At 48.3% G+C, this 19,922-nt stretch overlaps 1 long non-coding RNA gene across 4 annotated transcripts; it reads right to left on the bottom strand.

Annotated features, from left to right (window-relative positions):
• Positions 1–1,190: 1,190 nt before the first annotated feature.
• LOC114582688 (uncharacterized) lies at positions 1,191–7,198 on the bottom strand. 4 transcript variants are annotated; one of them, XR_003703503.2, is made up of 7 exons: positions 6,905–7,198; positions 6,723–6,799; positions 4,484–4,538; positions 3,689–3,788; positions 3,415–3,509; positions 2,923–3,084; positions 1,191–1,310 (listed from the first exon to the last, which is right to left on the bottom strand). It is a non-coding gene; the product is annotated as an uncharacterized LOC114582688 (long non-coding RNA). The 4 variants fall into 4 exon arrangements; XR_003703504.2 differs by having other exon boundaries at positions 6,723–7,197; XR_013390464.1 differs by lacking the exons at positions 6,723–6,799; positions 6,905–7,198 and adding an exon at positions 5,180–5,269 and having other exon boundaries at positions 3,415–3,488.
• Between the last annotated feature and the right edge of the window lie 12,724 nt (positions 7,199–19,922).

Raw genomic sequence — 19,922 nt, forward strand, 5'->3', positions numbered from 1 at the left:
TTCCTGAAATTGTTAGGAATTTTTTCAAAAAAAGATTTTTCGCCGGTTAAGTTGCTGAGGGCTGATTTCTTTTCCTGTGATAAAAAGCCTTCTGTTTCGACTGCCAAACCTTTCAGGGGAGCATTTGCAAGCAGTTGGCACCATTTCTGAGTGAATTGTCAAAAGTCAGATTTTTGTGGGGCATAGGGATTTTTTCAAAAAAGTCTTTTTCCGCCTGTTAAGTTGTCGACGTCTGATTTCTTGTCCTGTGATAAAAAGCCTTCAGTTTCAACTGCCAAACCTTTCAGGGGAGCATTTGCGACCGTTTGGCACCATATTTGACTGAATTCCCATAAGTCTGATTTTTGCTGTAATTGTGACGTAGGGATTTTTTCAAAGAATAACCTTTCCCCCTGTGATTTTCTTTTGGGGCACATCCCCCACAATTTCCTCACCCCCCCCCCTCCTGTCTGCCTTTCCAGCTACCTCCCATCCTCATTCTGCTGCCTTCCCACAGCCACCTGCCTCCTTCTCCTGCGTGGCACAGAGCAGCCCAGAAGCAGCGCAGGGGAAAGCGAGACAGCAGAGGCAGGGCCCTCCTGCGGTGGAGAAATAATAATAATAATAATAATAATAATAATAATAATAATAATAATAATAATTTATTTGTACCCCACTCATCTGGGTGGGTCCCCCCAGCCACTCTGGGCAGCTTCCAACAAAGATTAAAATACATTAAAATGTCGCACATTAAAAACTTCCCTGAACAGGGCTGCCTTCAGATGTCTTCTAAATGTCAGGTAGTTGTTTATCTCTTTGACATCTGATGGGAGGGCGTTCCCCAGGCGCCACTACAGAGAAGGCCTTCTGCCTGGTTCCCTGTAGCTTTGCTTCTCGCTGTGAGGGAATCGCCAGAAAGCCGTCAGCGCTGGACCTCAGTGTCCGGGCTGAATGATGGAGATGCTCCTTCAGGTATACTGGACCGAGGCCGTTTAGGGCTTTAAAGGTCAGCACCAACACTTTGAATTGTGCTGGGAAACGTAGCCCCCCTTTTGCATAACATTCTAATTCTGTTGAGATACATTGCAATTTTGTTCAGTCTGTGAGTGCCGAGGATGGAAAGCCCCACGCACAAACGCTGAACATCGATTTGTAGAAAACATGACTTGAAAAAAGAGACAATGGACATGCTTTCGTAAACCAGGAAAACGTTTATTGAAAATTATTTCAAACAAAGAAACAAACAAACAAAAGAAACTGGTTCTAAGACTGAGCCTTGGTTTGGAAGGTGCCAGAACTTCAGCCTGCAGCGTGGCCACCTGGTTGTTTGGCTGAAAAGGAGAAAAAGGACAATGGTCAAGGACAATGGGAGTTGTAGTCGAACATCGCCTGTAGGAGGGCCCCAAGTTCCCAAACCCGAGCTTGGGTGTAACCTTCGACTCCTCCCTTTCCATGGAGGCACAGGTTGCAGCCACAGCAAAGGTGGCATTTTTCCATCTCCGCCGTATTAAGCAGTTGGTCCCTTACCTTTCTCGCCCTGATCTGGCCACAGTGATCTATGCGACAGTCACCTCCAGGCTTGATTATTGTAACTCGCTCTATGTGGGGCTGCCCTTGAAGCTGACCCAGAAACTCCAGCGGGTGCAGAATGCCGCGGCGAGGCTCCTTACGGGATTCCTTGCCGCGGGAGCACATTCATCCAGTGCTTTACCAGCTGCACTGGTGGAGTACAGGGTCAGGTTTAAGGTGCTGGTTTTGACCTTTAAAGCCCTATGCGGCCTAGGACCCTCGTACCTACGGGACCGCTTCTCCTGGTATGCCCCGCAGAGGACCTTAAGGCCCACAAATAACAACACTTTGGAGGTCCCAAGCCGCAAGGTGGTTAGATTGGTCTCAGCTAGGGCCAGGGCCTTTTCAGTACTGGCCCCGACTTTGTGGAACGCTCTGTCTCAAGACACTAGGGACCTGCGGGACTTGACATCTTTCCGCAGGGCCTGCAGGACAGAGCTGTTCTGCCTGGCCTTTGGTTTGGACTCAGTCTGACCCTTATGTTTCCCTCCCCTTATGGTTTTGATATATGGGCTACTTTTAAAATGAGGCTGCATTTTAAATTGCATTTTAACCTGTATTTTAAATTGGTCCCCCCCATTATGTTTTTACTGTAATTTTACTGGTGTTAGCAGCCCTGAGACCGGCTCTAGCCAGGGAGGGCGGGGTATAAATAAAATTTATTATTATTATTATTGTTGTTGTTGTTGTTGTTGTTGTCAGCCTTTTTTTTCAGAAATGCCTCTATGGAATGAACACGTACGCTCAACTTGTAGGGTGTTCTCCTCGCCCCATGCAAATTTTCTATTCCCCTTTGCTGCCTGAGATCAAGGTGTCACCACCGCCTAGAAAATTTTGGTGCAGCAGATCTCCCCATGGTGCTGCATACTCTTCGGGTCCGTAGCCCTCCCAGTCAAGCAGGGAATGAGGTGGAGCAGGTGTTACGGCCCTTTTCTTGGCGACAGCATAACTCCTATGGTGGATGTATTGGTAATAATTCTCCCCACCCCACGCAAATCTTCCTTTGTCTTAAAGGTAAAGGGACCCCTGACCATTAGGTCCAGTTGCAGATGACTCTGGGGTTGCGGCGCTCATCTCGCTTTATTGGCCAAGGGAGCCAGTGGACAGCTTCCGGGTCATGTGGCCAGCATGACTAAGCCGCTTCTGGCGAACCAGAGCAGCGCACGGAAACACCGTTTACCTTCCCGCCGGAGTGGTACCTATTTATCTACTTGCACTTTGACGTGCTTTCGAACTGCTAGGTTGGAAGGAGCAGGGACCGAGCAACGGGAGCTCACCCCGTCGCGGGGATTCAAACTGCCGACCTTCTGATTGGCAAGCCCTAGGCTCTGTGGTTTAGACCACAGCGCCACCTGTGTCGCTTCCTCCTCTTACCTGTTCTTTTTACATGAGTGGCTTCAGCAGGAGGCTCCGGCACACATCTCGACCCTCTTCCCTTTGCGACGAAAACCGGAAGTCCGCCTTGGTCTTCTGTATGTGCCTGACTCAGGGCCTTTTTTCTTTTGGCAGCAGCCACATTGGTGCATATAGGAGATCCTGGAAGACAGAAGGTATTCTTGAAGCATAGGAGAACTCTAAACTAAGGGCCGGTTCGAGGGAAGAATCCCTGACCACGTGAATGGGCTGCCACAGACCGAACGCCAGGAACAGAACATCACCTGGGACACGTTCAGCTGTCACACCCACCCCAGGAACTTAAAGCAGATCACTGCGGAGCTCACAAGAGCCGCCTTTTTGTAGGAATAATCTCACAGGCCTCTGGGTGACCCCTGGGAGAAGAGAATGCTGGAGAAGTTAGGCCCTTGGTCTGATCCAGCAGGGCGTTCTTAGGCGTTTCATAACACCTCCTTCCCCCTGCCCCTGTACCTGCGACTCATCTGTCCTTTTCCTGGGCTCCATTCCCTTCCGGGAGGTGGTTCCCAGGCTGCTGCTTTCTCTCACTGCAAAGCAAACGAAGACACCTGCAGGCATGAGGGCAAGGGACATGGGAGGGATTCAAAAGCAAGGCTACACATAAGTGTGCATGCACACAAAAGCTTATACCAAGAACAAACTTAGTTGGTCTCTAAGGTGCTACTGCACAATTTTTAAAATTTTTCAAAATATATTTTGACTGCATCAGACCAACACAGCGACGTACCTGAACCACACCTATATATGCAAAGTAGAGGGAAAACACCCCAAATCCTGTCTTCATTTCCTCTCTTATCGATCCGCCCCAGGCATCACTCAAAGCCTTCCTGCAAATTAGAAAACAAACAATACATAGCCATCTGTAAACATAGGAAAAAACAGGAATCTGCCTCAGTCCTTTTGTATACACTGCCTACAACATGACAATCTAAGTTTCGTCAAATGCTCTTTGTACGGTGTTCCATTTCTCTAAAGGAACCAGACTATATTAAAGGGAATTTCCACTTTTAACACCACCCACCTGGGAGTCTGGCTGAAAAGCAGGAGAAAAAGGACAATGGTCAAGGACCATGGGAGTTGTAGTCCAGCATCACCTGTAGGAGGGCCCCAGTTACCAAACCCGTCTTATTAGTGTCCAACTTTTCCCAGAAACGCATCCACAGCATGAACACGTACGCTCAACTTCATGGGTAGGCAAACTAAGGCCCGGGGGCCAGATCCGGCCCAATTGCCTTCTCAATCTGGCCCGCAGACGGTCTGGGAAGAGTAGAATGTGTGCTTTTATTTAAAATGCAGTGGGGCCTGCCTGGTGTTTTTACATGAGTAGAATGTGTGCTTTTATTTAAAATGCATCTCTGGGTTATTGGTGGGACATAGGAATTTGTTCTTCTTCTTCTTTTTCAAAATCTAGTCCAGCCCCCCACAAGGTCTGAGGGACAGTGGACTGGCACCCTGCTGGAAAAGTTTGCTGACCCCTGTAGGGTGTTCTCCCCATCCCATGCAAAGCTTCCCTTCCTCTTACCTGTTCTTTTTGAGGGAGACTTCGGCAGCAGCCACAGCAGTGCACAAAGGAGATCCTGCAAGAAAGAAGGGATCTTTGAAACAAGGGAGAACTCGACGCTAAGCACTATTTTGAGGGAAGAATCCCTGAACATGTGAATGGGCTGTCACAGACCAAACGCCAGGGACAGAACGTCCCCTCAGCCCCCCATCCAGCTCTCACACCCACCCCAGGGACTGAAAGCAGATCCTACAGAGGAGCTCACAAGAGGCGCCTTTTGGCAGGAACCATCAGGTGACCAGGAGATGCAGCAGAAGAGCATCTCTGACTGCATGGCTTTCAAAGTGGATGAGGCAGTTGAACGGAGGAGGGGGCGGTCAAAGGCTACTAGTTCTGATGGAGGAAAGAATGCTTCAGAAAAACTGTTGCAGGAAGTCCCAGGTGGGCAGAGGGCTCTTGGGCTCGGATCCTGTTTGTGGCTTTCCCAGTGGCATCTGGGTGGCCCCTGGCAGAAGAGGAGGCTGGACCAGATGAGCCCTTGGCCTGATCCTGCAGGCCCTTCTTGTGTGTTTCCTAAGCCCCCCCCCCCGCTTGTCCCATTACCTCTGAGAGGCCACCCATGCACCGCTGGGCAGTTTGCCCCACCCTCCCCAACACCAGGTGCCCATTAGCCTTCCTTCGCCCCTGCCCCCCCCCCCCAGTCTCCCGTCCCATTACCTCTGAGGCAACAGTCCTTCATCTGGGCTCCAGTCCCTCCCAGGATGCAATGAATTCCAGTCTGAATCTTTCCCTCACTGCAAAACAAACAGCAGGTGTCTGGCTCCCAGCCACGCTAGCCCCAGTCTGGGGCAGGAGGGTGGGGGACCTGGGAAGGGGGCATTTCCTCCTACCTGATCTTACCAGCTCTTCCCACTTGGCCTCTGTACGGGTGTCTCGCTTCTGTCCCGACCGGCCTAGCTCAGAAGCAGCAGCCAAAGTCTCCTCTTTCTCAGAAATGAGCAGAGATGCTGTTGCTAGCATGAGAAGAAACTATGGCTGCTGCTTCCGCGCCAGTTTTGTAATCTTTGCAGTTGTATTCCGGTCAAGGACAATGGGACTTGTCCCCCAGTTCCTAAATTTGTCTTAATAGTGTAAGCCGTTTTCCCCAGAAATGCCCCCACAGCATGAACATGTACGGTCAATTTGTAGGGTGTTCTCCCCGCTCCATGCAAAATTTCCCTTCCTCTTACCTGTTCTATTTAATTGGTGTCTTGAGCAGCATCCTGCAAGAAAGAAGGGATCTTTGAAGCAAGGGAGAACTCGACGCTAAGGGCTGCTTCGAGGGAAGAATCCCTGAACATGTGAATGCCAGGGACAGAACGTCCCCTCAGCCGCCCATCCAGCTCTCACGCCCACCCCAGGGACTTAAAGCAGATTCCATTGCGGAGCTCACAAGAGCCGCCTCAGCCCCACATCCAGCTCTCACACCCACCCCAGGGACTGAAAGCAGATCCTACAGAGGAGCTCACAAGAGGCGCCTTTTGGCAGGAACCATCAGATGACCAGGAGATGCAGCAGAAGAGCATCTCTGACTGCATGGCTTTCAAAGCAGATTAGGCGACTGACTGAAGGAAGAGGCGGTGAAAGACTACTAGTCCTGATGGAGACAACAATGCTTCAGAAAAGCTGTTGCAGGAAGTCGCAGGTGGGCAGAGGGCTCTTGGGCTCGGATCCTGTTTGTGGCTTTCCCAGTGGCATCTGGGTGGCCCCTGGCAGAAGAGGAGGCTGGACCACATGGACCCTTGGCCTGATCCTGCAGGCCCTTCTTGTGTGTTTCCTAAGGCCCCCCCTCCCAGTGGCAGAGGAAGGATGAGCGGGGAGGGTGGTGCGCCCCAGGTGCCATCTCTGAGGGGGGTGACAAGAAGCCACCCCGTGGGGGGCTCATTCCACAACCGCCAGGCGCGATGGCACGAGCCGCCACCATTGCGCCATCACAGCTGTGTGCGGATCCCTGCCACTGCGGCTGCAGCCGTGAGCGGAGGATCCCGCCGCTGTCCATACGGTGCCAGAGCAGTTATGTCGGCAAACCGCCCAGCGGTGCATGCGTGGCACCATTACATACGGTGCATGTGTGTGCTCCGTATGTAGTGGTGCTGCACATCTGCCATACGTAGCGGCATCACGCATGCACCACCGGGCAGTTTGCCCCTCCCCCGCTCCTCCTCACCGGTGCTGGTTAGCCTTCCTCCGCCCCTGCCCCCTCCTTCCCCCATTCCATTACCTCTGGGGCAACAGGCCTTCATCTGGGCTCCAGTCCCTCCCAGGATGCAATGGCATCCAGGCTGAATCTTTCCCTCACTGCAAAACAAACGGAGACATCAGCAGGCATCTGGCTCCCAGCCACACTAGCCCCAGTCTGGACCAGGAGGGTGGGGGATCTGGGAAGGGGCCATTTCCTCCTACCTGATCTTACAAGCTTTCCCCACTTGGCCTTCTGTATGAGTGTCTCATCTCTGTCCTGTATATACACAAACTATCAAATGTGGTGACAGTAATAATAATACAACAAAACAGCACCACCACAAACTGGCTTATAAGTATAAAGGGACCCCTGACCATTAGGTTCAGTCGTGACCGACTCTGGGGTTGCGGCGCTCATCTCACTCTATAGGCCGAGGGAGCCGGCGTACAGCTTCCAGGTCACATGGCCAGCATGACTAAGCCACTTCTGGCGAACCAGAGCAGCGCACGGAAACGCCGTTTACCTTCCCGCTGGAGCGGTACCTATTTATCTACTTGCACTTTGACGTGCTTTCGAACTGCTAGGTTGGCAGGAGCAGGGACCAAGCAAAGGGAGCTCAACCCGTCACGGGGATTTGAACCGCCGACCTTCTGATCAGCAAGTCCTAGGCTCTGTGGTTTAATCCACAGTGCCACCCGCGTCCTGGCTTATAAGTATAAAACCAAGTTAACTAGAATAATAGCTAGACTAGAGATAGACTTGTAACCATTCAAACAACAAACATACTAAGGTGCCATGTGCAAGACAAAGCCTGGAGATACTGTAAACATGGAGTGGATAAATGTACAACTCTATCTTAACAAGTTACATGTGCCGTAAACGTTATACAGACTGGATAAATGAACCGTTCAACAAGTAGTGTAAGTCCAATCACAAAACGGCAATCCCGTGCCGCCACAACGGTAAGGGTATCACACTGGAGAATATGAAATCACGGCAAACCTGTAATATATCTGGAGAACAGGTCTCCTTTGGCTCACTTGCGTTATTCTCACCAGGGTGGTGGCTTTGATTTGCCTTCCCATGACTGATCCATGCATACAGCTTTGTGTTTCCAACTCAAGACCCATTGAAGAACATCTCATCCAGTTCAATCGTTGAAAAACAGCTTTGAAAAACTTTTTCATATTTCAGTATGTTTGTTGTTTGAATGGTTACAAGTCTACCTCTATTCTAGCTATTATTCTAGTAAATTTGGTTTTATACTTATAAGCCAGTTTGTGGTGTTGTTGTTTTGTTGTATTATCATCTCTGTCCCGGCCAGCCTAGCTTAGAAGCAGCAGCCAAAGTCTTCTCTTTCTCAGAAATTAGCTGAGCAGCAGTCTTAATCAGAGGAAGCTTTGGCTGTTGCTTCTGCACCAAAGATCTGGCAGCCAAAGGCCGAGATGGAGCCATGCCCACACAGAGAAGGGGTGCTGGAGAAGAGGCACGAGGAGCAAGCTGTTTCTGCATGCCTTCCATCAGCGCCTTGGATGGGCTGCACTGGGATGCAGAAACAGCAGCCGGAAACCGCGCAGAGTGTTTCCTTCTGCTTTGTCCATCAACTTGGGAGCTGGAAACCGAAAAGCACCCCTGGAAACATGGCCCTGTGAAGGAAGGGACAAGTTCGATGCACCGAAGTTGTTGACTTTCTGCAGTTGTCAAGTAATTGGGAACCAGATAGAACTTTGTATGGTGAGAGATCAAGATCAGACAGCTGATCTCACAAGAGCTGACTCATTGCAGGAATAAGGAGGCCTAGGAGAATCAGATGCCCCAGAAGAGCATCTTGGATGAGGTGGCTTTCAAAGAGGGCTAGACAATTGCATGGAGGAGAGACCTATCCAAGGCAACTAGCCATGATAGCTATGCTCAACGTCCCTGGTTGGAGGGAGCAATAATAATAATAACAATAACATACATATATATATATATATATATATATATATATATATATATATATAATATCCCGCCCATCTGGCTCGGTTTCCCCAGCCACTCTGGGCAGCTTCCAACAAAACACTAAAATACAATAACCTATTAAACATTAAAAGCTTCCCTAAACAGGGCTGCCTTCAAATGTCTTCTAAACGTTTGGTAGTCATTTTCTCTTTGACATCTGGTGGGAGGGCGTTCCACAGGGCGGGCGCCACTACCGAGAAGGCCCTCTGCCTGGTTCCCTGTAATTTGGCTTCTCGCAGCGAGGGAACCGCCAGAAGGCCCTCGGAGTTGGAATTCAGTGTCTGGGCAGAACGATGGAGGTGGAGATGCTCCTTCAGGTATCCTGGACCGAGGCCGTTTAGGGCTTTAAAGGTCAGCACCAACACTTTGAATTGTGCTTGGAAACGTACTGGGAACCAATGTAGGTCTTTCAAGACCAGTGTTATATGGTTTCGGCGGCTGCTCCAAGTCACCAGTCTAGCTGCCACATTCCGGATTAGTTGTAGTTTCCGGGTCACCTTCAAAGGTAGCCCCACATAGAGCGCATTACAGTAGTCCAAGCGAGAGATAACCAGAGCATGCACCACTCTGGCGAGACAGTCTGTGGGCAGGTAGGGTCTCAGCCTGCATACCAGATGGAGCTGGTAAACAGCTGCCCTGGACACAGAATTGACCTGCGCCTCCATGGACAGCTGTAAGTCCAGAATGACTCCCAGGCTGCGCACCTGGTCCTTCAGGGGCACAGTTACCCCATTCAGGACCAGGGAGTCCTCCACACATGCTCTGGTCCCCCCAAAACAGTACTTCTGTTTTGTCAGGATTCAACCTCAACCTGTTAGCCGCCATCCATCCTCCAACCGCCTCTAGACACTCACACAGGACCTTCATCACCTTCACTGGTTCCGATTTGAAAGAGAGGTAGAGCTGGGTATCATCCGCATACTGATGAACACCCAGCCCAAACCCCCTGATGATCTCTCCTAGCGGTTGCATGTAGATGTTGAAAAGCATGGGGGAGAGGACAGAACCCTGAGGCACCCCACAAGTGAGAACCCAGGGGTCTGAACACTCATCCCCCAACACCACTTTCTGGACACGGCCCAGGAGGAAGGAGCGGAACCACTGTATAACAGTGACCCCAGCTCCCAGCCCCTCTAGACGGCCGAGAATGCTTCTGAAAATCACTTCCTGGAAGCCACAGGTAGGGAAAGTGTTCCTATGAACCCCAAAAGGCATTTCAGAAGGACCCCTTCCTTCCCTCTGCCCCAGTACCTGACGGTCCTCATGTCTCTCCAGGGATTTCACCAGAACAAAGGGGAAAGGTTCCCTCACTGCAAAGAAAATGAACAATAATAATAATAAATTTTATTTATATCCCGCCCTCCCCAGCCGAAGCCGGGCTCAGAGCGGCTAACATCAAATGTATAACACATTAACATAAAATCAGACAATCAATTAAAATACATCCTCAAATCAGATCAGGATCAGAATAAAATCCAATCAGATGGCAACCCGCAGATTAGGGTTGGGGAACTTAAATGCTCACCAGGCCCAACTGTTTGTGCTGAACTGTGAGAAAAATTGGGAGGCCGCTTTCATGAAGACATTAGCAGGCACCTGGCTCCCAGCCATGCTGCCAGCAGTCTGGCGCATGAGGGTGGGGACACGGGAAAGAAGCATTCCTATAATATGGGGCACTCAATTGGCATTTCCACCTACCTGAACTGTGAGCCTTTCCCCCCTTGTTCTGGCCTGCCTCTCTCAAGGAAGATGCAAGCTCCTGGAAGCCACTGGTGGGGAGAGTGTTCCTGCGACTCCTAAATGTTTCAGAAGGACGCCTTGCTTGCAAAACAACACTTTGTGACATCAGCTTGGAAACAGGGGCCAGGCTGCTGGGCTGTCAGGCAGCTGCATTAAGAAAAATAAAATCAGGGGGGTCAAAGTGGGCTGGGATGTGGTCACTGTGGGTCAGGCCAGAGGGTGCTGTTGGGGTGTGTGGTTGTGCCTCCCCTGGTTCTGCGTCTCACCCCTCTGCCTGTTCCTTTAGCTGCTTGATAGAATCATAGTAGGGTGGAGTTGGAAGGGATCCCAAGGGTCATCTAGTCCAACCCCGGGCAATGCTGAAGGACCACACATATCTGCTATTTGGGTCCCTGAAGCACAGATTCACACAAAGCGGCAAAACGCCCTTGCAGGTTATTAACAGGAATTTTATTTGAAGTGCATATGCAGAACAAAGGCACAGGGCGATCAGTACGCAACCTGTACACAGTAGTCAGGGTGCGCCCCTTTATATAGATCTGCAAAATAGAATACCACCTGATCTCTTGTAGGTCACCTGATTTCTTGTAAGTCACCTGATTTCTGGGGAATCAAAACTATATAATAAGTTCCTATATTACCATATAAGGTCTTGGTCTTCTCTCCCTCCTTCCTGCAACCTCCCTCATCCTGGTGTGACAATACAGTGGTGCCTCGCAAGACGAAATTAATCCGTTCCGCGAGTCTCTTCGTCTTGCAGTTTTTCCGTCTTGCGAAGCACGGCTATTAGCGGCTTAGCGGCTATTAACGGCTTAGCGGCTATTAACGACTTAGCGGCTATTAACGGCTTAGCGGCTTTAAGAAAAAGGAAACAAACTCGCAAGAACTCGCAAGACGTTTCGTCTTGCAAAGCAAGCCCATAGGGAAATTTGTCTTGCGGAACGACTCAAAAAACGGAAAACCCTTTCGTCTAGCGAGTTTTTCGTCTTGCGAGGCCTTCGTCTTGTGGGGCACCACTGTAAATCCTTGTTCTTTATCTCTATCTGCCCAGGCTAGACATTCTGAGGGGCCCATTTGCAATGTAACATTTAAGCATGTCCTTCAATAATAGAACAATTATATTGTAATATGCTCCTTCAATGCCAATGAAGGAGGTGAGGACAGGTGCCCCACCTAGGCCCGAAGTCACCCTAGGCCTCAAAACCAAATTTCCCCTTTCTCTCTTCGAAAAAACCACAGCTTTAGCTTTTCTCTGCTCTTCTCTGCTCTCTCACAAGAGGCTGCTGCATAGGCAAAATGTTACTTTTATCAGTACGAGAGAGCTTCAAAAAGGCTAATGAATAGACTCTATCAATGCCAAGACTAAGCAGGCCTGGGAACTGACTCTTATCTCATTCGGTTGCAACACATCTTGGACAGGCTGAAACGCAAGCCTCCTCAGCCCCCTTGGCTTCTCATCCCCCTTTCCTGGGAAGGGCGCCAAGAGTCCCAAAGACAGGAGCTTTCTGTTCATGCTCAGGAAACTCATCATGGGGCAGGGCTCCTGAGGGGGAGGGAACTGGAGGGCAATATATGCTCTGTGCAAATGGCTGTGCTTATGCTTGTTTGTGAAATTATCACACTAGCTCCTTCTACCAAGCCCGGATGGTAGAAATAAAGCTCTTTGTCTGAAACTATCCCTTGAGTGTCTGTTTGACTCCCATTTCCCTCTCCCCGGGTGCAATGCTCTTCCCACCCGAGGGCAAAGCCTGAAAAGGCTACACCAGGATCCTGCCCACAGCCAGCCCTGGCTGGGCTCCAAACCCCGACCATCTTCTTCCCAGCCAGATGCACTGACCCCTTGCGATTCTGCCTGGGGTTGAGAAAGGGGGGAGAGAAACGTTTTGCTCTCTCAGGACATTGATATGAGAGCCGCATCATGCAGCCCTTTCAATACCTTCAAGGGCTGTGGCAGGGAGGAGGGAGCAAGGTTTTGAATAAACATTCACAAACTTTTTATTGATAATAATTGTAGCCTTATGAGGCTTTGCCCTCAGGTGGGAAAAATATTGCGCCCGGGAAAGGGAAGTGGGAGTCAACAGACACTCAAGGAATAGTGTCGGAGAAAAGGCTTTTATTTCTACCATCCATGAACTGGTCGAAGGAGCAAGTGTGATAAGTCACAAAAAGCATGCACGAAATTCACAGTCCTGTGCACAAGCATATATACCCCTTTCCAGTTCCCCCCTCCTTTCTCCTCCCTCAGGAGTCCTCTGAGCATGTACAGAAAGCTGTCTTGGGACTATTGTGGACTCTGGGCACCCTTCCCAGGAAAGGCAAATGAGAACGGTTCAACATGTCCAAAGGTGTTGCAACTGAATGAGAGAAGATTCGTTTCTCAGGCCTGAGTATTCTTGGCAATGACAGAGTCTATTCATTAGCCTTTGAAAGTAACATTTTGCCTTTTGCCACAGCATCTTGTGATAGAGCAGAGGAGAGCAGAGAAAAGCTGTTTTGGATTTTTAGAAGACAAAAGGAGTTTCGGACAGTTTTGAGGCCTGGGGTGATTTCACAGACAGGATTTGGGTATCCTGTCCCTTCATCCCTCCCTGTTTGTTTTTGGACAGCCGCCAGGCCTGTCCCAAATGGACCACTATCCTTTCTTGAGGCCACTGATGCTTGCCCCAAGTTTGGGAGCTGGGAGCTGCTTCCTGCTGTGATAGGAATTTTATGGTCTTAGATATATGGCAATGTTCATAACTGCACATACATAGATCAACACAGGAAGGCCAACCTGGAACCATTTTGATTCCTAAACTGACCAAATCCTTTCTCTGCAAGGTTAAACTGGAAAAGCCTCCCCATTGTCTCTTTCCTCACAAATCCTGTCTCAAGGATATGTCTGTTTGAATAAGGTGTGAGCCTGTGACCTGGCCCAGGAAATAAGTATTTTACCACTACAAAAGAATGGCCAGGCTCCCCAGGCAATCCAATCAAGTAACTTGCCAGACAGGAGATAAACTGTGACAGGAGAAAAACAACATTTAAATTTCTGTGAACAACATTTAAATTTCTGTGATGTAGGTGGGATGTATCTGAGGGGTGGTCTTAGGTTACACCCCTTCTGTGATGTATGCATAATGTTTCTGGGGGTGGTCTTGATCTAGAGAATGGGAATTTCAAAAGTCTTTATAAGGCTTTGCACGCCATTTTTCTGGGTCCCTCCTGTCTCCTGCGGGTGAGGGGAGCACCCTGTTGCAACAGATCAATAAAGATCAAGCTTACTAGCTGCTTTGCTTCTCAATATTCTCTGGTTGGCCTCTGTTATTTTCTCCTACCAATAGGGAACCTATGTAAGGACTCTATATGGACTCTTGAATACCCCATAAGGGAAAAGGGCATAATTATATTTACAACACTGCAATTGTTGCTAGGTCAGCTGAATGCCTCCTTCGATGGGGTGCAGAATTAGGTAGGCTGGGAAGCACACTCCATACCATCCCTGTGGGCGGATATGAGAAGCTTGCCTTCCATAAGCCTGCCTGGGTATCCTGTCCCTTCATAATCAGCTAAATACTTTGAGGATCTATACCACTTTGTAACATGCAGAAAACAGCAGTCTCAGAGAAACCAAAGACTGAGGGAAGGCGGGGGGCGGGGGGAGGGTAGGTTTTGTGTGGAAGGGTGGGGGGAGGGAGGAAAAATGGGGGGGAAACAAGGATGATATGTTTTTGGATAATATGTTTTGTTTTAATTTTGAATAAAAAAACTTATATAAAAAAGAATGTAATAGGGTTATTGAGGTAATAGTATTAGAATTACTATGGGAATGTTGAGGAGGGAGGGGGGAAGAGAGAGTGTGGAATTCTGGTGGTGAGTGATGATTGGATGAGGATTTGAAAGGGAATTTGAAAGTGAGGCAGTTGAGAGTCAGTTGAGAGCAGTGGGTTCTGGAGGGGGTGGTACTTGGTGGGGGACGTGAAGCAGGGTTGGGCATCTAACTATTCATTTTTTATTTTTTTTATTGAGAATTTAAAATTACAGAAAGAAAAAGAGAAAGAAGGAAAAAGAGAAAAAAGTAATTACCGGTAAACAGTACAAATCAATGAAAAAAGAATACACAACACACAAAACATCAACACCAACAACCAAAACAAGAAAAAAAAACAAATCCACTATTCCCATATCTTTATCTTTCATTAACTTGTTTCATCGACCTCCTCACACCTCCCTTTTTTGTATTCTAATTATTAATTATCTCAGCAAATCCTTTCCATCTTTCACTATGTTCTGTCATTTAATTATCTTAATTTATTTTAACCTTATCTTACCATAAAAAGCCCTAAAACTTAAAACTTATTTATACTTATCTCCTTATAGCATTTCTAACTATTCAGTTTAGGATCAGAGGTCTAGTCATGATTTTTGTAATAAAGCAGCATATAAGATTAATAATAATAATAATAATAGTAATTTTTATTTATACCCCGCCCTCCCCGACCAAGGCCGGGCTCAGGGCGGCTAACAAGCAATAATAAAAACAAGTTGAATGAATATAACTTAAAAACAAGATTAAAATACAACATTAAAATATTGAAACATTAAAATGCAGCCTCATCACAGGAGGAGAAAAGGGAAAAGGGAAAAGAAAGGGGGAGGGCATCAAATTGGCTCCAAGCCAAAGGCCAGGCGGAACAACTCTGTCTTACAGAGAAAGAGAATTTGAGGCCATAAGCTCAGGTACACACTGTTGTGTATTGAGTCAAAGGATTTTATATCTGTATTATCATTATTGTCTGTATTTGCATTAGGGTAAAGTAACTGCCTTTTGGTTCCAGAGGGTACAGCTACTATTGGTTCATTTAAGCTGCTGTATTTGGATCCTCTGTCTTATTGGTTCCCTCCAAAAGGCAGGACTGTGATTGCCTGATATTGTTCCCTCCGAAATGTATCCTTTCTAGCTAGTTCCCTGTCCCTATAAATGTAGCTCTCCCCTCCTCAGGTCTCAGTCTTGTTTGCTTTAATAAAGAAGTGTTACTAGAGAACTGACTCCAGCATATTATGTCAAGAGAGCTGAAATCACAAACCCCACGTCACAACACACACATCAACCAACAATCATTTAGTGAATCTTCCATACAATCTCCTTTAGTGAGGGTGTAGTACCTAGGTTCTGTACCAACCATTGATATTTTTTGGTTTTTTCTAGGGAGGATGTGGGTGGGGAGAATTATTGGATTCAACGCCACAGAAGTATTCCCAACCAGGGTGGACACTGGGCTCAAATGTCAGTGGCGCCCTGTGAAATGCTAAAATTTGGCACCCCTCCCTCTTGTTCTTCAGCATGGTTTTGGCACCCTCTGCAGCTTGGTGCCCAGTGTGAGCGCACTGGTCGTGCCATCCTAAAACTGCCCTGGCCCAACCTTGGGATGCGCTTTTGGCATGGGAGAGAATCACACCCCTTGTCCTGCCCAGGGGGACCGAATAGAAACCCTCCCCGTAAAACTATAGGGATATCTAAATCAGCCCTTCCTCCTCCAGCTGGCAAGAGGACTGGGAAACCCTTCCCCTGCCTCACAAGGTCACAGCATACCTCCACATTTTGGTTTTTATCATGGCACCGCTGGGCTGCTGCTTGGCCAGAGCCTTTCCCAAACCTTGGCCCTTGGAAGGAAGAAATATCTCAAAATAATTGGGGTAGCCAGCCGCTCTAGGGGATGGGGCCCTGAGGATATTTTTTGTTCTTTTCTAGGTTCACAGGTTTATGTTCTGGTTCTAATGGTGTAATAGGGGTGGGGGCGCTTTAAATATATGGGGCTGCCACACACTCCTTTTCTTTTTAAAAATAAAATAATAATTTCCCCTCGTTTTCAAAAGCACACGCATTGTCTCTGTCTTCAGGTTCTTCAGTTACATTTGTTGTGAGACACTGGTGTTATGTGCAGTACAGGGTTGGGAAGAAAAGGGGGGAATGGGGAGAGGGGTTGGGGTGGCAAAGTTTAAGTTATTTTATTTCGTGTATGCTTGGGGTTATTATATCAGCGTCACTTGGGGAGGGTCTTGTTCTATTTTCTTGTTATTTGAGAGAGGTTGGGGTGGCCTAGAGTGGTTGGGAAGAAAAGGGTTAGGAAGAAAAGGGGGGAAGGGGGAGAGGGACTGGGGTGGCAAAGCTTACGTTCTTCTATTTAGTTTTTGCTTGGGGGTTTTTGTGTCAGCGTCACTTGGGGGAGGGTCCTCTTTTTATTCACTTATTATGTTTCCTTGGTGGTGAGAGAGGTTGGGGTGGCCTAGAGCGTGGCTGATCGTCTTTGGCTGGCTGCAGTGGGATTTCTTTGTGAGGGGTTGTCGGGTTAAGTCAGCCATATTGAATCGCATGCTTCCGGTGGGTTATGAGCTCTTTCTAGTGCGAGTGGGCATTGTTATCTTGGAAGGTGCCAGTAGGGCCAGTTCTGGGGTGACTTCTCGTACCTGTTTAGTTATTTTGCTTGTTTCTGATATGACTGTGCACACTCCTTTTCTGACTGGGTCCTCGATTACTTGGTTTGGTGGAATCTACTGGTTCAGACACACCATATGTCTGAGAAGGCCGCACAAGGTGATCATGGGGAGGAGGTGCGAGGAAAAAACTGTCGTGACATTGATTTTTTTTTTTTTGGCAAATTGGAAGGGCTGTGGTGGGATCCAGAACCGGCAACCTGGAGCCCCACTGACCACTTAACTGCTCTCTTCTCCATCAGCTTGGGAGCTTTTTCTGGGACGTTTGTGGGGTATAATAGCATCCTTTATCATTTCAGCATCTTTATCAAGATGCTAACAGATCTGCCTGCCTTTGAATTAAGAATAAAGAATTATAAAATCAGGGGGGTCAAAGTGTGCTGGGATGCGGCCACAGTGGGTCAGGCCAGAGGGTGCTGTTGGGGTGTGTGGTTGTGCCTCCCCTGGTTCTGCGTCTCTCTACTCTGCCCGTTCCTTTAGCTGCTTGATAGAATCATAGTAGGGTAGAGTTGGAAGGGATCCCAAAGGTCATCTAGTCCACCGAGACCAGGGAGAAGAGTCGGTGGAAGAAGATTGGAAAAAGTTTAAAGTCTACTTACAGAAATACTGTAATATTAATGAATGTTAGAATGATGTTGGATAAGAAGTTAAGTGGTTTTTAGCTGTAATGCTATAAAGGAATATGAAAAAATGGATTATTAACAGGTAAAAATTTAATGTTATAATACTTTAAGATTAAAGACTAGGACAAACAAAGAGGGAAAGGATTTGCTGAACTAACAAAATTGAACTGGAATACAAAAAAGGGAGGTGTGAGGAGGTCCGGGAAACAAGCAAATGAAAGATAAGTAATGGAAAGATGGAATTGTTTTTAACTATTTTATTTTGTATTTTTCTTTTTTCTTTTTGTAATATTTTGAAAATCTTAATAAATATCTTTTTTAAAAAAAGGTCATCTAGTCCAACCCCCAGAAATGAAAGGATCCTGTCAACAGCCAAGCTTTGTTGGGCTCCAAACTCCAGCCTTCTGCTTACCATTGTATATGCATGTTTGAGCATGCTAACAGATTTGCCTACCTTTGATCAGTTGTGCTTCAAGGGAAGCTCACCAGTCCTCTGATTCCTTAATATTTCCCAGCCCAGATAGATGCTAACCAAAGGAGCTCACAATAGTCATCTCCTTGCAGGAACAGGCATAGGAGACTTAGATGCACCACAAGAGTGTCTTGGATGGGGTGGCTTTCAAAGAGGGCTAGACAATTGCATGGAGGAGAAGCCTATCAAAGGCAACTAGCCGTGTTGGAAGGAACAATGCTTCTGGAAAGCACTTGTTGGAAGCCACAGACTCCCCAAATGTGTTTCCCAATGACCCCTTCCTTCCCTCTGTCCCAGTACCTGAGGGTCCTCACGTCTCTCCAGGGATTTGGCCAGAATGATGTAAACGTTGGGGAAAGGCTCGCTCCATGCAAAGAAAGCGGAGACATCAGCAGGCGCCTGTATCCCAGCCATGCTAGCTCCAGTCTGGTGCATGAGGGTTGGGGACACGGAAAGGACGCATTCCTATAATATCGGGCAGTCAAGTGGCATTTCCACCTACCTGAACTGTGAGCCTTTCCCTCCTTGTTCTGGCCTGCCTCTCTCCTAAGGAGGATGCAATCTCTTGCTGGAAGCCACTGGTGGGGAGAGTGTTCCTACGACTCCCAAATGGTGTTTTGGAAGGACCCCTTCCTTCCCTCTGCCCCAGCCATGCTAGCACCAATCTGGGGCCTGATGGTGGGGTGACATGGGAAGGCTACACCTGCTTGCTCCTCTCAGATATACATGAGCCAATCCGATTTGAGGAGAATCCGTTCTTGTCCTCCAAATGGGATAACCAGTTTGGCCATGTTAGTGCTTGAGCAAGGTTGCAGGTTCAATGCCTGTATGGACCAGCTGCATATTCCTGCATTGCAGGGGGTTGGACTAGATGATCCCCAGGGTCCCTTCCAACTCTACAGTGCTATGCTAAGAGCAAAGCCCATCTCCCAGGCGTTCCCCTTGACGGCAAGGCACAATCCTGAGACACTCGATGACTGCCTGGCTTCCCATTTCCCTCCCCAACTCTAGGTCCTGGCACCTGAACAGCTCCTACCTTCCTGGTCCCTCTTTGTGACTGAGTTCCTAGGTCTGGTGGGGTCTCTGCTATTGGAAGCTATTTGGCAAGTCTCTGACAGGCATCCCCCTTGCAGGGCAATGTAATGCTTGCTTGCAAGCCTGCACATTCACAACAGAAAAGATAATCTGGGGACCACAGCTGAGGACCTGCCAAGCTATCAACAGCTGTGGACCAGTCAAGCAAGGGAGCCAAGCCACATGCACCAGTGACAGGTGACGCTAACAACAACAACAACAATAATAATGTTATTTTGATGCCACTCATCTCCTCTGTGCCTACCTTCACAGTTCCGTCTCATCATCGCTGATGGGCACACTTGTCTTGGCAAATCTCTCACTATCATCTGACAGGCATCCCTCTTGCAGGGCATTATAGGGCTTGCTTGCAAAGCGGCACTTTGTGGCATTAGCTGGCAAACAGGGGCCAGGCTGCTTGCATTTTCAGGTAGCTGAATTAAGAAATATATAATCAGGGGGGTCAAAGTGTGCTGGGATGCGGCCACGGTGGGTCAGGCCAGAGGGTGCTGTTGGGGTGTGTGGTTGTGCCTCCCCTGGTTCTGCGTCTCGCTCCTCTGCCCGTTCCTTTAGCTGCTTGATAGAATCATAGTAGGGTGGAGTTGGAAGGGATCCCAAAGGTCATCTAGTCCAACGCCAAAAAATGAAAGGATCCTGCCAACAGCCAAGCTTGGCTGGCCTTCAAACTCCAGCCTTCTGCTTACCATTGTATATGCATGTTTAAGCATGCTAACAGATCTGCCCCAGTACTTGAGGGTCATCACGTTTCTCTAGGGATTTCGCCAGAACGAAGTAAACGTTGGGGAAAGGCTCTCTCCATGCAAAGAAAGCGGAGACATCAGCAGGCGCCTGTCT

The sequence above is a fragment of the Podarcis muralis genome, chromosome 13 (assembly GCF_964188315.1).
Source record: "Podarcis muralis chromosome 13, rPodMur119.hap1.1, whole genome shotgun sequence".
Taxonomy (NCBI): domain Eukaryota; kingdom Metazoa; phylum Chordata; class Lepidosauria; order Squamata; family Lacertidae; genus Podarcis; species Podarcis muralis.